Source organism: Apus apus, chromosome 10 (assembly GCF_020740795.1).
Source record: "Apus apus isolate bApuApu2 chromosome 10, bApuApu2.pri.cur, whole genome shotgun sequence".
NCBI classification, from domain to species: Eukaryota; Metazoa; Chordata; class Aves; order Apodiformes; family Apodidae; genus Apus; species Apus apus.
The window spans coordinates 121,162-136,474 of record NC_067291.1 but is presented as its reverse complement, the minus strand read 5'-3'; the positions used below and the strand labels follow the sequence as shown (position 1 = coordinate 136,474).

At 55.1% G+C, this 15,313-nt stretch overlaps 2 non-coding genes across 2 annotated transcripts; both read left to right on the top strand.

Annotated features, from left to right (window-relative positions):
• Positions 1-6,401: 6,401 nt before the first annotated feature.
• Positions 6,402-6,483, top strand: TRNAS-AGA (transfer RNA serine (anticodon AGA)). Its single transcript has one exon. It is a non-coding gene; the product is annotated as a tRNA-Ser (tRNA).
• Positions 6,484-8,653: 2,170 nt separating this feature from the next.
• On the top strand, positions 8,654-8,725 carry TRNAQ-CUG (transfer RNA glutamine (anticodon CUG)). The gene has a single exon. It is a non-coding gene; the product is annotated as a tRNA-Gln (tRNA).
• Positions 8,726-15,313: the final 6,588 nt, after the last annotated feature.

The window sequence follows — 15,313 nt, the reverse complement described above, 5'->3', positions numbered from 1 at the left end:
TCTATGCAATCTCCTGCTGCTGTCTTCCATGACACTGTGTTTTGGGGGCTGCTCAAGGGCTCACGTGACTCAGTGAACTCGAGGACAATTCGAAAGGACTTCTGGAGTTCCTCTGTTTTTTCCTATGTAAACCACAGAGGCCCATCTGTTGTCTCTCTAATGGCTCGGCCTTGGCCACCCGATTTGTAGCTGGGGGAGCTTTTCCACTTCTTAGAGGAGACATCCCTTGGCCCATACCCCCACTAGCAGAAAACCTGCCAAAGCAAACCAGCACAGCACAGACTGCTACTTGCTCTGCGTATCACTTTCAGCCGGTGACTAGAAGCCCCTTGTGGGGAGAAGGGCTGGAAGGAGGAGAGAAAGTCTGTCCCAGCACAAGTTGCATGGCAAATCTTTGGGGGAACCCTTCACTCCTAATCCTGATTGCTTCTTCAACTCCACTTCCTGACCTTACCCCATAACTCTGGTACCTCCTCACCAGTGCTGGCAGCCTCACTGCCACCTGCTGGAGACCCCTTGTGGGCCTGGGAGGTCCGGCTCTGAGAGGCCTTAATCGGTAGGGTGAGGACCAGGCCTCAAGGTCCTGCTCAAGTGACAGCGTACCTGTTTGGTGGATACATGGCTGGAGTGGGTAATCTTAAAAGGACCTTTTACACTCAAGCTGTTTGATGAATGCTGTGAGGAGAGGGACTGTTGCCCTTCCCTTGGCACAGCAGAGGCCACGTCTGGATTGATGTGCCCCCTTTTGGAGTAGATTAGAGCATCTCCAGAGGGCCATTCCAACCTTCATCATTCTGTGGTGCACTGAGTCACATGAGCCCCTGAGCAATCATCAAAAGGCAATGGTTTGGAAGGCGGCAGCAGCAGCAAGAGATGGCTTAGAAGCACCAGTTGCTTCATGAGGCTATGAGCTCTGGTATCCCCTGGCATGCCTGAGGCCAGGACATGACATCCAAGAAAGTCCTCACCAGGCTGACTCGTGTTTTCCTGTGGCTCCTCTTGGATTTTCCCAACTCTTCCGCATCACGATAACTCCCAGGTGCTCTGCAAGACTGATCTAACGTCCCTTTGTAGTTTGAAATGCATGGACCTTGCGACCCAGGAAAAAGAGCCATGAGCTTTTGGCACCCTGCCCTGTGCCTCTCCTCAAAAGCAAGCCAGCCAGGCCTTTGGCCTCTGGGATGTCCTTGCTGAGCAAAACAGGTCAATCTGGATGTTGGCATCTCTTTGATCACAAAACCAGGCCGTTGGTTATTAGTGCGGAAGAACAGATTGCAGAGGGCAAGGACTGGATGTAACATCTAGATGACGTATCAATAGAGCCATGTTTTCTGCCCTGGCAGCAATGGCCTGCTACAAGGCAGCAGGCCCGAAGGGTTTACCTCTTGTCACAGTCCAGCCACAGCAGCAGACCGCCCGAATGTCAGGATATTCGGTGACTTCTCCTTTTATTAGGAGGTTTTGCTTACAGGGACCAGGGGTCACGCTTGGCGTTCACCCCTCCCAGGAGAACGGTCACTTCAGGACCATAGGTTGGGGTGGAACTAGAATATCCATCTCTCACCATGCCCACAAACTGTAAGTGGCCCCAAGATACAAGTTCACGAATTCATGGTTTATTTAGGGGAAAAGCCAAATTACGGGGACAAGGGCTCAGGAAAGGTACGGGGAGGATAAACCAGGAAATAACATATACTTGTTAACTAATAATAACGTGCGCTCCCAAATGGGAGTGCAAGGGCCCGAGGGAACAAGGGGGAGGAGGACAAGCGCGACGGAATATCTGGTAAGGGAGGGATTGCGTGGAACAGGGCAATAGGGTACACAGCCTTACAATTTTCCCGGGATGGTCCACAGGCGCAGAGCTTATGCAGGCAGTCTCCCTCTTGCACAGCTTCACATGCCAAGTAGAGAGCCGCACCACGACCAGTTGGTTTGCGTCAGTGGTTTAGTTTCTGGCTACGGTGGTCTCCTGGTGTCCACGGGTAGCCCGTCCAGGGTCCTCAAACCTCAAGCAGCAAGTCCTTTGGCAAACTCCTCATAAAATCCAGGCCAAGTTTCAGCCAAAAGCAGAAGCTGCAGCAGCAACCCCCCAGGAGCAGCAGCCCCCAAAGCAGCAAGCAAGCATTGTCTTTTATAGTTCAGTGTTCAGTCCCTTGGTTAGTGCCATGCTGCAGTCCTCATCTGCACAGAAGTATGGTCCAATCAGGTTGCTGTACCTCAGTTGTCAAGGGGTCTGGGCAAAGCTGCCAGGCGCCATCTGCAACATTGTTGCTCCCTTCCCACCTTTGGGTCTGCCACTCAAGCAGGAAGATTTGTCCTTGTTTGCGTCCTTGAGGCCCAGGAAGCAGCGAGTAGCCATTTTATGTCGATACAACCAGCTGGTCTGAAAGGCTTTCCTTCTCAATCATTTTGTGGGGAGAAATGCCGTTCCCCACGCCTCTGCACTGTCAACAGGTCTTCTCCCACTGCTGTAGCAAACCCCGCAGGGCATTATCCACCACCCAGGAGTCTCTACAGAAACAGAGCATTCAGCAATCCAGTGGGATGGCTTCCACTTCAGGAAACTGACTTTACTCAGCCTTTCCTTCAGCGGCTCAAATGACTTATCGCAGGGAACTCCAAGACAGGTCAGTTTGGGTTTGGGTCTCTTTCAGGGAAGGACACAAGTGTGTCTTGATCACAAAACCAGGCCATGTTAGAGCCGGATGACAGGAAGCTAGATCTGGTGAGGACAGAAATGAATTACATCGGGGTTAGACAGCACGGAGGGGGAGCACAACATTTTGGATGGAAGAGGAGGAGGAAGATGGCAGAGTCACCAGCGAAGCCTCAGCGAGCGGCAACTCCTCAGTGTTTAGATGCTTCATGAGCAAGGAATGTTTGTGGCCCCACAGGGCTGTGGGACACAGCATAAAAGCCTGCGCTGCTCCAGGCTCCGCATCCTCCTCTCTTGCCTCCCTCTCCTCGAGGAACGAGGTAAGCCTGAGTCCGCTCCGTCCCTCTCTGTGGGCTGAACTGCTGTTGTGGTGGCTACTCAGGCTGATCCTTGGGCTGCCTCAGCTTGGCCCTGCAGTAGAACTGTGGAAGGGCTGTGTCCGCTTTCCCTGGTGATGGTGGTGGCTGGGGGGAGCTGGGAAGCGGGGGCTTCTTTCCAGCAGGAGGACATCGCTGGGGCTCAGCTGCAGGGCGCTCTGCCCGCCGGAATTTCTGCCTGAGGCAGGTGGTCTCTCCCCAGATGGGAAAGCGAACCCAGTGCCTTCTTCAATGCAGCCCTGTTTGTTCTGGAGCTGGGGTAGGACGAGTCTTTCCACAGGAGCTTTAACCGCCCTGTGCCGGGTCCTGTCCCCAGAGAGGGTCAGCCTTCCCGTGCCGTTCAGCTCAGAGGGCACGATGATGGCCCTGGGAGCTGTAGGCACGGTCTGTGTTCTTAAGAGGTGATTTCTGAGGCACTTGTTCAACCCAGCCTGTTTGTGCTGGGGTAGCTGCATCACTCTTCTTCCATGCAATTGCACCGGGAAGTGCAGCGGGAAGTCCTGGTGGGATCAGGAGCCAGTTAGGCACATCTTTGCTCCCGGTGCGTGTTGGCAAAATCAGCTGCCGGTTCCTCCCGGGCATGGAGCTGGAGGGCAGCAAAGAGCATCCACAAAGAGATGTGAGCAAACGATGGACAGGCTGATGCTGGGGTTTGTGTTTGCTCTGTGTTTCAGCTTTGCCGCCCTCACCGAGAGATGTCTTGCTTCCGACCCTGTCTCCCACAGTCCTGCGGCAGCTGTGGCCCAACGCCACTTGCAAGCAGCTGCAGTGAGCCCTGCGTCGCCCGCTGCGCTGACTCGACGGTGGCCATCGAGGCCTCCCCGGTGGTGGTGACCCTGCCGGGCCCCATCCTCACCTCTTTCCCTCAGAGCACAGCCGTGGGATCCTCCCTGTCAGCTGCTGTTGGCAGGTCCCTCAGTGCTGGGGGGGTTCCCATCTCTTCTGGGGGCTCCCTTGGTCTGGGGGGCTCAGGCCTGTGTCTGCCTTCCCCCTGCTGCCGCCTGAACTGCTGAAGCTGGCCGACCATCCCCTTTGGAGAGGGAAGGAAGACGGGGCCTCTGCAGCAGCAGGAGCGTGGCCACGGCTTGCCGATGGGCTGGCTGTCCTCATCCCCCCTGGCAGGAGGGACCTGTGCCACTGCTCCTGGCTGCACGGCAGGCCTCTCTGTGACTCCTCTGGCTCCGCTTTGCTCTGAGCTCCTCGAGAAAGGGCCCGTTATCTTCTGCTTTGCTGAACCTGCTGCTGATGGGCAAGGGTGCTGGAGTTGTGGGGCTGCTCTTGCGGGCTGCAATTGTCACCAGGCAGACCGGAATGGGAACAGGCAAGCACTTTGTGTGGAGCTTGTTGTTGGGAAATGGGCCCTTCTCTGTGCCTCCCTGAACCCTGCGGACGTGTTTCTTGGTCTCTGTTCCTTGCCGCTGCTTTTTCTCCTTCCCATTAAAGACTTTGTGCAGCATAGCTGGAGACTCGTGGTGGTTTGTTTTCCCTCTCTCTCGCATAGCCACCTATACCGCAAAGAAGAGCCCTTTGTCCTGGGCTTACCACCAGCTGTGGGTGGCACTTCCAAAAATACGCAAGCAATTGAGAGAAAGAGAGGAAAGTTTTGGGGAACCAGAGCATGAGTCTGCAGCCTTGTGATCACGGCCCTGTGATGTCTCTCAGCTTAAGGTGTAAGAACCTGGCTGCAGGTGCATGTCTTCCCCTGACTGAATGCCATTGCTTCTGCTTTCTCTCCTGATGTAAGCTGCTCCCAAAAAGCAAGTGGAAGGGGGCCTTGCTCAGCAGGAGACCTGGACATCTGCATGCCAGCTGCCCTTACAGGGACCTTACAGGTGCCATTGTGCATCTGATTCCCATTTCTGTCAGCCCTGGCTGCAGGGACTCTGATGTGATCAAGGACTTGGCTCACCTGTCATACAAGGACATGCTGGGAGAGCTGGGGTTGGTCAGCTTGCAGAAGGGAAGACTGGGGGTGCTGGAGAGTGGCCTAGAGGATTAAAGGAGGGAGCCATCCTACCGCAGCGCTGCCCAGTGGGAGGCCAAGAGACACTGGACACAGGTGGAAACGCAAGAAATGCCACACATGGTCACTCAGTTTTACTGTGTGGGAGGACAAAAAGCAGTGTCCCGAGTGGTCAGATGTCAATGTTAATTCAGACACTTGAGTTGATGTCTCAGCCCTCTCACTCGTTGCTCAAGAGCCTGGACAGGGTAGGTCAGCATCTCCAGGGTATTTCAGATGAGAGGGACAGGCCTTTGAACCTGTACGTGAAGCACAGGCCTCCTCCTGCCACACTCCAAAATTGCCTAGCTGGCTTCACGAAGCACAGTCTGTCCCTGAACCACCACCTAGGCATTCTCTGCCTTTGTCTGCACCCTACCACAGCAACATGCTTCTTTTGCCAGGTGTAACCAGCTGCAGCAGCAGCCGGACCAGCTCTGTGCCGGGCCAAAAAAGCCTGTCTCTTTGGAGCTGTACCAGTATTGCAGCCTGGGTCCCTCCCAGCAGGCTGGCAGCACTCTTCTCAGTTGCTCTCAAGGCTGCAGGAAGGCAAAGGGACTGGCTTGAAGCTCCGGGGGAGAATCTGGGTAGTTTTTTGAGCAGAAGAGGCTGCCTGCAGAAGAGCTCAGGCACCCACTCAGGAGCATGGCTGAAGAGACGTTTGCCAGCATTGGCCAGGAATCTCATGCGGGTCAGCTGCTTGGAAGGCAGCTGTGCTCACCTCTAGACCACCAACACTCGTGTGAGCAGGGCTGCCTCCTGCTCCTCCAGCCCAGAGCCTGGCCTCCCTGCTGCTTGCAAGTGCTGGAGAAAAGCTCTGAAGCTTTATTCCACCCAATTCTTCTTCTTCTTCTTCATAGTCTTTATTCCACACGAAGCAAGCTCTCCCCGGTCTCCCTTTAAGTCATCCCCACACACATCTTCCTTGCTGCTTGGAGGTCAGCATCTTCCGTGCAGGAATGCTCCCGTGCTGGTGCTCCCAGTAGGCTTGGAATCTCCCTCAGATAGATCTGAGAAGCAAAGTGGGGTCTAATATCCCAGCCCGCAAGTACCAGCAGGCCTGCTTGCCTCCACCCAGCTGCCTTCCCTCCTTGCCTGGAAGCAGTCGAGTCCGGGTGGGCACTGACCGCATTCCTGTGAGGCAGGATATGGCAGACGGCCGGCTGAGGAGAAGGCGGTGGGAGCGGTGGCCGTAGCCCCTGGGGTTGCACCTGTGAAGGCTCTGGAGCCTGGCAGCAGGTGCCCGTGGCGCTCAGCGCAGGTGGCAGGTGCCGGGCTTTGAGTGGAGCGCTGGCCTGAAGTGGCAGGAGCCGGGTGGCATGGCACAGGGGCTGTTGTCGGCAGGGCAGGTGGGACTGGGCAGGTAGTTGTGGCCGAGTGGTGAAGGCGATGGACTAGAAATCCATTGGGGTTTCCCCGCGCAGGTTCGAATCCTGCCAACTACGGGGTGCAGGTGTCCCCTTTTGGGCTCCCCGCAACTGCAGCGGCAACGCCTCTGCCCACCACACCGGTTCTTGCCTCCTCCCCCTAAACACACCTTCATCGGCAGGAAATTCTCCTCCCTGCCTACAGGCTAGGCGAGGCAGAGGAACCCAAGGGGCCAGGAAGAAGTACTTCACTGCTGTTGGTTGTTGAGCAGAACTCAAGAGCCTGACCTCCTCACCAGACAGCCAAAGCAGCACCAGCGGTCTTCCCTGCAGTGGTGGCAGAACAAGCACTGCTCCAGGCTCAGAGAGGAGGGCTTTCTCTGACTCCCTGGCACCCGTCCCGGTGGCGGGGCAGCCCTTGGCCGTCAGGAGCAGCAAGGATGGGGCTGTGCCAGGGAGGACAAGGCAGGCAGGACCTGTGGGTGATGCAGCACAGCACGGTCAGGGCACAGCCCGTAAAAGTAGAAGAATTACTTCCCTTGTTGGATTCCGTGCTAACTGTCCTTGTCTCCGTCCTCATCTGGCACAGAAGTGACTTTTATAGCGGGCACGGTCCTGCAGCCCCTTGGATTTCTGGGCAGGCTTGCAGCCCTCGAGAGCTCGCTGCAGAGCAGCTCCTCTCTGGCCTGCTCAGCACCAAGGCTGCCCCTTGCTCCAGGGTTTCCTTCAGAGCCTGCAGAGCCAACCCGGGTGCTCCAAGAGAACGTGCCGCCCCCAGGGTTATGGGCAGGAGACGTGTGGAGAAGGGCAGGCAAGGCCCTTTGGACCACCCAACCCAGGCCCAAAGCAGGTGAGCTTTGCAGGGAGACAATTCTCCTGCCTGGCCATGGGTGCAGGTAAGAAGAAGGGAGAGAGGCGAGAGGCCAAGCGCTGCTGCTGGCAGTGCCAGGGAGGGTCAGGACGCCCTGTGGGAGGTGCCGCCTGCGGTGCTGGGGGGAGCAGAGTGGCGCAGCGGCTGCGTGCCGGGCCCATGGGCCAGAGTGCGATGGACCAAAACCACCCTCTGGTACCTGAGGGGTTTTCTCCCGGCTCCTGACAGCTGCTGCCTCTCCCAGCAAGTTTTAGCCTGCACTGCTTGCTGGGCACCCATGGCCATGCCTCTCCCTCAGCCCCTTCTCTCTGCCACTGCCACCTCCTTTCTCCTTTTGCTTTCTTAGGAGCCAGCACTCCCAAAGTGACCCCCCGGCAAGGCAGCCGGTGGCCGTGGAGCAGCAGGCAGAGCACAGCACAGCACAGAGCTCCCTCCATGAGGCACTGGGGGTCCTGGGGACACAGGTCTTTCACCCTGTCAGGCAGCTCCACCCCAACTTCCCAGCCAGAAGCAGGGAGCTCCAGGACTCCGCAGGTGGGGGAGGAGGACGAGGACCAGGACTGTTGTGATCAGAGCAGCACAGAGGCAGGATGATGTTCCTGTAAGCGTGGGTGAGAGGCAACATCCTCTACCCGGCTCCTGTGTTCCGTGACACGATACATCTGCTTTTGCAGGGCAGTCTCTCTGTAACCTCTGAAATACAAAGATCCAGACTGCATGTCTCGGAGGGGCTATGCCTCCCTGTCCATGTTCACAGTGGCTGATCTACCCTATACATGCTTCTGCATTGCACAGACACGCTGAAGTTTACTGGAACTGGATGCAACAATGGATGGATGGAACTGGATGTTCCTGATAGCTATGAACTGAGACACCTCATTCCTCTTGCAGCTTATGGGCCAAGGGAAACACAAGGAACCCTTCTCAACTAGACTCTCTAGCGGAAGGGGACGAAACTTGTCAAGTCTCTGGTTCCAGGGTTGCTGAGAGCAAAAAAAGCAGCATTCCTTGCTGTGCTGACAGTCAAAAACCGTTGTGGGCAGTGGGGTTGTATGGAGGGTTGAGGGGCCAATTATAAGGAGGGCCGAGACCACTTGTATGAGGTTCCGGAAGGCCAAGGGCCAAGTCCTGCACTTGGGTAGCAACAACCGCAGGCAACGCTAGGGGCTTGGGGCGGAGGGGCTGGAATGCTGTCCAGCAGAAAAGGATTTGGGGGTGTTACTGACAGACAACGACAGAATCTGGTCATGGGAGCCATGGCAGCACATCTCCAGGACACCAGTAAGATGGCTGCAGAGATGGAGAGAGTGGTGGGCTGAGCCCGGAGCATATGGGTCATCATGGGCGGCAGCAGGGGACAGCATCACTTTTCCAGGAGGTCCCGTGGTGTAATGGTGAGCACTCTGGACTCTGAATCCAGCGATCTGAGTTCAAATCTCAGCGGGACCTCAGCCTTTTGGCTGCTCTCTCAGGCCTCCCCTCAGCATGCTTACGCCTTCACAGCCTCGCTCTTGGGTCACTTGCTTAATGCTCTCTGATTTTCCTTGGTGGCTCCTCCTGGCTGAGGGCATCAGCCACCGGCTCTGCACACGACCCACCACCTGAGGAGCAGAACAGGCAGTCCACGCCTGCCTCAAAGCAGGGTCAAGAGAGGAGCCGCTGCAGGGCCTTGCCTGTTTGTATGTTGGAGACTCTCCAACTCTCCCTGGGCAACTGTTTGACCACCCTCACAGCAAAACAGGGCTACCGCGTGTGGCATTACTTCTGTTTCCACCCCTGACAACGGCTTCTGGTTCCAACCATGTCTCTGCGGATTCCCTGTCTTTCTCTTGCCTGCTTGATTATGTTTCTTGCTCTGCTACCGGTTTGCGGCGCTCCACCAACAACGGGCAGAGCCCCATGCTTGGGATTATATTTGCTGCACGGAGACAGCACAGATTCTCCCACCTCCTTGCAGAGCTGCTAGGTGACTGAGGGAGGAGCAGAACAAACCACCCCATGTCCCCTGCTATGCTTCATAAGATCTTTAATGAGAAAGAGGATGTGCAGTGGCACAAATGTTCAGCAAAGCGGAAGATAACGGGCCCTTTCTCGAGGAGCTCAGAGCAAAGCGGAGCCAGAGGAGTCACAGAGAGGCCTGCCGTGCAGCCAGGAGCAGTGGCACAGGTCCCTCCTGCCAGGGGGGATGAGGACAGCCAGCCCGTCGGCAAGCCGTGGCCACGCTCCTGCTGCTGCAGAGGCCCCGTCTTCCTTCCCTCTCCAAAGGGGATGGTCGGCCAGCTTCAGCAGTTCAGGCGGCAGCAGGGGGAAGGCAGACACAGGCCTGAGCCCCCCAGACCAAGGGAGCCCCCAGAAGAGATGGGAACCCCCCCAGCACTGAGGGACCTGCCAACAGCAGCTGACAGGGAGGATCCCACGGCTGTGCTCTGAGGGAAAGAGGTGAGGATGGGGCCCGGCAGGGTCACCACCACCGGGGAGGCCTCGATGGCCACCGTCGAGTCAGCGCAGCGGGCGACGCAGGGCTCACTGCAGCTGCTTGCAAGTGGCGTTGGGCCACAGCTGCCGCAGGACTGTGGGAGACAGGGTCGGAAGCAAGACATCTCTCGGTGAGGGCGGCAAAGCTGAAACACAGAGCAAACACAAACCCCAGCATCAGCCTGTCCATCGTTTGCTCACATCTCTTTGTGGACGCTCTTTGCTGCCCTCCAGCTCCATGCCCGGGAGGAACCGGCAGCTGATTTTGCCAACACGCACCGGGAGCAAAGATGTGCCTAACTGGCTCCTGATCCCACCAGGACTTCCCGCTGCACTTCCCGGTGCAATTGCATGGAAGAAGAGTGATGCAGCTACCCCAGCACAAACAGGCTGGGTTGAACAAGTGCCTCAGAAATCACCTCTTAAAAACACAGACCGTGCCTACAGCTCCCAGGGCCATCATCGTGCCCTCTGAGCTGAACGGCACGGGAAGGCTGACCCTCTCTGGGGACAGGACCCGGCACAGGGCGGTTAAAGCTCCTGTGGAAAGACTCGTCCTACCCCAGCTCCAGAACAAACAGGGCTGCATTGAAGAAGGCACTGGGTTCGCTTTCCCATCTGGGGAGAGACCACCTGCCTCAGGCAGAAATTCCGGCGGGCAGAGCGCCCTGCAGCTGAGCCCCAGCGATGTCCTCCTGCTGGAAAGAAGCCCCCGCTTCCCAGCTCCCCCCAGCCACCACCATCACCAGGGAAAGCGGACACAGCCCTTCCACAGTTCTACTGCAGGGCCAAGCTGAGGCAGCCCAAGGATCAGCCTGAGTAGCCACCACGACAGCAGTTCAGCCCACAGAGAGGGACGGAGCGGACTCAGGCTTACCTCGTTCCTCGAGGAGAGGGAGGCAAGAGAGGAGGATGCGGAGCCTGGAGCAGCGCAGGCTTTTATGCTGTGTCCCACAGCCCTGTGGGGCCACAAACATTCCTTGCTCATGAAGCATCTAAACACTGAGGAGTTGCCGCTCGCTGAGGCTTCGCTGGTGACTCTGCCATCTTCCTCCTCCTCTTCCATCCAAAATGTTGTGCTCCCCCTCCGTGCTGTCTAACCCCGATGTAATTCATTTCTGTCCTCACCAGATCTAGCTTCCTGTCATCCGGCTCTAACATGGCCTGGTTTTGTGATCAAGACACACTTGTGTCCTTCCCTGAAAGAGACCCAAACCCAAACTGACCTGTCTTGGAGTTCCCTGCGATAAGTCATTTGAGCCGCTGAAGGAAAGGCTGAGTAAAGTCAGTTTCCTGAAGTGGAAGCCATCCCACTGGATTGCTGAATGCTCTGTTTCTGTAGAGACTCCTGGGTGGTGGATAATGCCCTGCGGGGTTTGCTACAGCAGTGGGAGAAGACCTGTTGACAGTGCAGAGGCGTGGGGAACGGCATTTCTCCCCACAAAATGATTGAGAAGGAAAGCCTTTCAGACCAGCTGGTTGTATCGACATAAAATGGCTACTCGCTGCTTCCTGGGCCTCAAGGACGCAAACAAGGACAAATCTTCCTGCTTGAGTGGCAGACCCAAAGGTGGGAAGGGAGCAACAATGTTGCAGATGGCGCCTGGCAGCTTTGCCCAGACCCCTTGACAACTGAGGTACAGCAACCTGATTGGACCATACTTCTGTGCAGATGAGGACTGCAGCATGGCACTAACCAAGGGACTGAACACTGAACTATAAAAGACAATGCTTGCTTGCTGCTTTGGGGGCTGCTGCTCCTGGGGGGTTGCTGCTGCAGCTTCTGCTTTTGGCTGAAACTTGGCCTGGATTTTATGAGGAGTTTGCCAAAGGACTTGCTGCTTGAGGTTTGAGGACCCTGGACGGGCTACCCGTGGACACCAGGAGACCACCGTAGCCAGAAACTAAACCACTGACGCAAACCAACTGGTCGTGGTGCGGCTCTCTACTTGGCATGTGAAGCTGTGCAAGAGGGAGACTGCCTGCATAAGCTCTGCGCCTGTGGACCATCCCGGGAAAATTGTAAGGCTGTGTACCCTATTGCCCTGTTCCACGCAATCCCTCCCTTACCAGATATTCCGTCGCGCTTGTCCTCCTCCCCCTTGTTCCCTCGGGCCCTTGCACTCCCATTTGGGAGCGCACGTTATTATTAGTTAACAAGTATATGTTATTTCCTGGTTTATCCTCCCCGTACCTTTCCTGAGCCCTTGTCCCCGTAATTTGGCTTTTCCCCTAAATAAACCATGAATTCGTGAACTTGTATCTTGGGGCCACTTACAGTTTGTGGGCATGGTGAGAGATGGATATTCTAGTTCCACCCCAACCTACGGTCCTGAAGTGACCGTTCTCCTGGGAGGGGTGAACGCCAAGCGTGACCCCTGGTCCCTGTAAGCAAAACCTCCTAATAAAAGGAGAAGTCACCGAATATCCTGACATTCGGGCGGTCTGCTGCTGTGGCTGGACTGTGACAAGAGGTAAACCCTTCGGGCCTGCTGCCTTGTAGCAGGCCATTGCTGCCAGGGCAGAAAACATGGCTCTATTGATACGTCATCTAGATGTTACATCCAGTCCTTGCCCTCTGCAATCTGTTCTTCCGCACTAATAACCAACGGCCTGGTTTTGTGATCAAAGAGATGCCAACATCCAGATTGACCTGTTTTGCTCAGCAAGGACATCCCAGAGGCCAAAGGCCTGGCTGGCTTGCTTTTGAGGAGAGGCACAGGGCAGGGTGCCAAAAGCTCATGGCTCTTTTTCCTGGGTCGCAAGTCCATGCATTTCAAACTACAAAGGGACGTTAGATCAGTCTTGCAGAGCACCTGGGAGTTATCGTGATGCGGAAGAGTTGGGAAAATCCAAGAGGAGCCACAGGAAAACACGAGTCAGCCTGGTGAGGACTTTCTTGGATGTCATGTCCTGGCCTCAGGCATGCCAGGGGATACCAGAGCTCATAGCCTCATGAAGCAACTGGTGCTTCTAAGCCATCTCTTGCTGCTGCTGCCGCCTTCCAAACCATTGCCTTTTGATGATTGCTCAGGGGCTCATGTGACTCAGTGCACCACAGAATGATGAAGGTTGGAATGGCCCTCTGGAGATGCTCTAATCTACTCCAAAAGGGGGCACATCAATCCAGACGTGGCCTCTGCTGTGCCAAGGGAAGGGCAACAGTCCCTCTCCTCACAGCATTCATCAAACAGCTTGAGTGTAAAAGGTCCTTTTAAGATTACCCACTCCAGCCATGTATCCACCAAACAGGTACGCTGTCACTTGAGCAGGACCTTGAGGCCTGGTCCTCACCCTACCGATTAAGGCCTCTCAGAGCCGGACCTCCCAGGCCCACAAGGGGTCTCCAGCAGGTGGCAGTGAGGCTGCCAGCACTGGTGAGGAGGTACCAGAGTTATGGGGTAAGGTCAGGAAGTGGAGTTGAAGAAGCAATCAGGATTAGGAGTGAAGGGTTCCCCCAAAGATTTGCCATGCAACTTGTGCTGGGACAGACTTTCTCTCCTCCTTCCAGCCCTTCTCCCCACAAGGGGCTTCTAGTCACCGGCTGAAAGTGATACGCAGAGCAAGTAGCAGTCTGTGCTGTGCTGGTTTGCTTTGGCAGGTTTTCTGCTAGTGGGGGGATGGGCCAAGGGATGTCTCCTCTAAGAAGTGGAAAAGCTCCCCCAGCTACAAATCGGGTGGCCAAGGCCGAGCCATTAGAGAGACAACAGATGGGCCTCTGTGGTTTACATAGGAAAAAACAGAGGAACTCCAGAAGTCCTTTCGAATTGTCCTCGAGTTCACTGAGTCACGTGAGCCCTTGAGCAGCCCCCAAAACACAGTGTCATGGAAGGCAGCAGCAGGAGATTGCATAGAAGCACCAGGTGTTTCAGGAATGGTGCTAAAAGGTGTGGAAGTACCTTTGAGGAAAGCAGAACTTTCAGAGGAAGGAAATTGTGAGCTCGGGTAGCCCTGGCTTGCCTGAGGCTGGGGCACAGTGTCTACTGAAGTCCACAGCAGGGTGATTCATCTTTGCCTGGAGCTCAGGGTTTTTCCCAGCTCTTCCACATCACGATGACTCCCTGCCCTGCGCCTCTTCTCAAAAGCAGGCCATGCAGGCCTTGGGCCCCTGGGATGACCTCGCTGAGCAAAACAGGTCAATTTGGAGTGGGTCTTTTTCGGGGTAGGACGCGGGCATCCCTTTGATCATCCTCCTACGCATTGGCTTGCTACTTTCCAACCAGTACTGTCCAAGGTCCTCGTTAATGGCCGCACAAAATCCCTGCACAGGAAGCCGGTGACCTGCAAGCCAACTGGTCTTAGCCAAGCACTGCTTACAGCTCCATTTTTGAGACTTCTGTTTCCACAGAGTTGTTTTCTGGGGTTTCATCCCCATGTTCTTACTGGTCTTTAAGCATGTTTTCTCACTTATCCTTCATTCTGATTTTGATGGTAGCTTTCTCTTTTGGGCACCAGCAGTTGCCTCTCTCTGGCAGGGCTGCTATAGAAGCATCCGTGCCATCCTGACACCACAGGGCTTCTCTGTTGGTATCATCTTCTCTATGAGAATTGTTCTCTTGTCCTGCGGTCTTGTGTATCGTGGTCTTGTTGCTGTACTCTGAGAAGTGAAATCTTTCATTGAGCAAGGACAAGAGAGTTACAGAAAGTTACAAAGGTCTTATGAAACCAAGGTCCTGCTGTTGAAACAAGAAGATAAGGAAGTACTTGCTTTGCTTAAAATGTGGCAAAATTGCTACAGTTGCTGTAGGTGAGTGACCTCTGCTCATGATGATATTGTTAATATGAAAACCACACCTCCAGCGCTTAGGCTGCCAACCTCCAACTGAAGACCTACCCACTGTGTGTGCTGTCCCTCTAAATCAGAGTGAGAAATTCACTTACCAATTGGAGTAGAATAACTATGAATATGTATTAGGTGGAGCAAACTAACCAAAAGTGCATTAATGTATGGAGCTTTGTGACTTCAGGGGGCTAGCTCTGTGGCTTACCACCTAGTACCCCATATTTGCACAAATATATAATAAATGAAAATATCTCTGCTCTATGCATACCCTGGCACCTCGCACACTGGGTAAACAGCCCCAGTTTTGCGATAAGATTGCTTTTGGTGTCTGTGCATGGTCCTGGTCTGTGTGTGAGGCTTGGAGCTGCCCTGCTCAGGGGTGCAGCAATACTAAAGATGATAGGGTAGCATAGTTTTATGGTGGTGTGGAAGTAAGTTGATTTGGACCAGTTCTGTTGGCAGTAGATCATATGGTCCATCTCTGGACAAGTAGGTGTAGACAGCTGCTACAGTTATTTTCACTCTTCTTTACAGTCCAGGGCTTGCATTGGATCCAGCTGCACCTAGGTTCCTCTCTGAGAAGGAGTTTAGAAAGCAAGGGAGTCCAGTCTGAACCTCGTGACTAGCTGGGAGCAGCAGTTAGTGTGGCTGTCGAGCAGGTTAGATTTAGAAGGTGCTTTAGCTTGCACACATAGGGCTTGGGATCTGGAATTTCTTTTAGTTGTAGTTAGAAGGCATATGCAAAACGCAGACAGACCTCAGGTCTTGTCCAGCTCCCT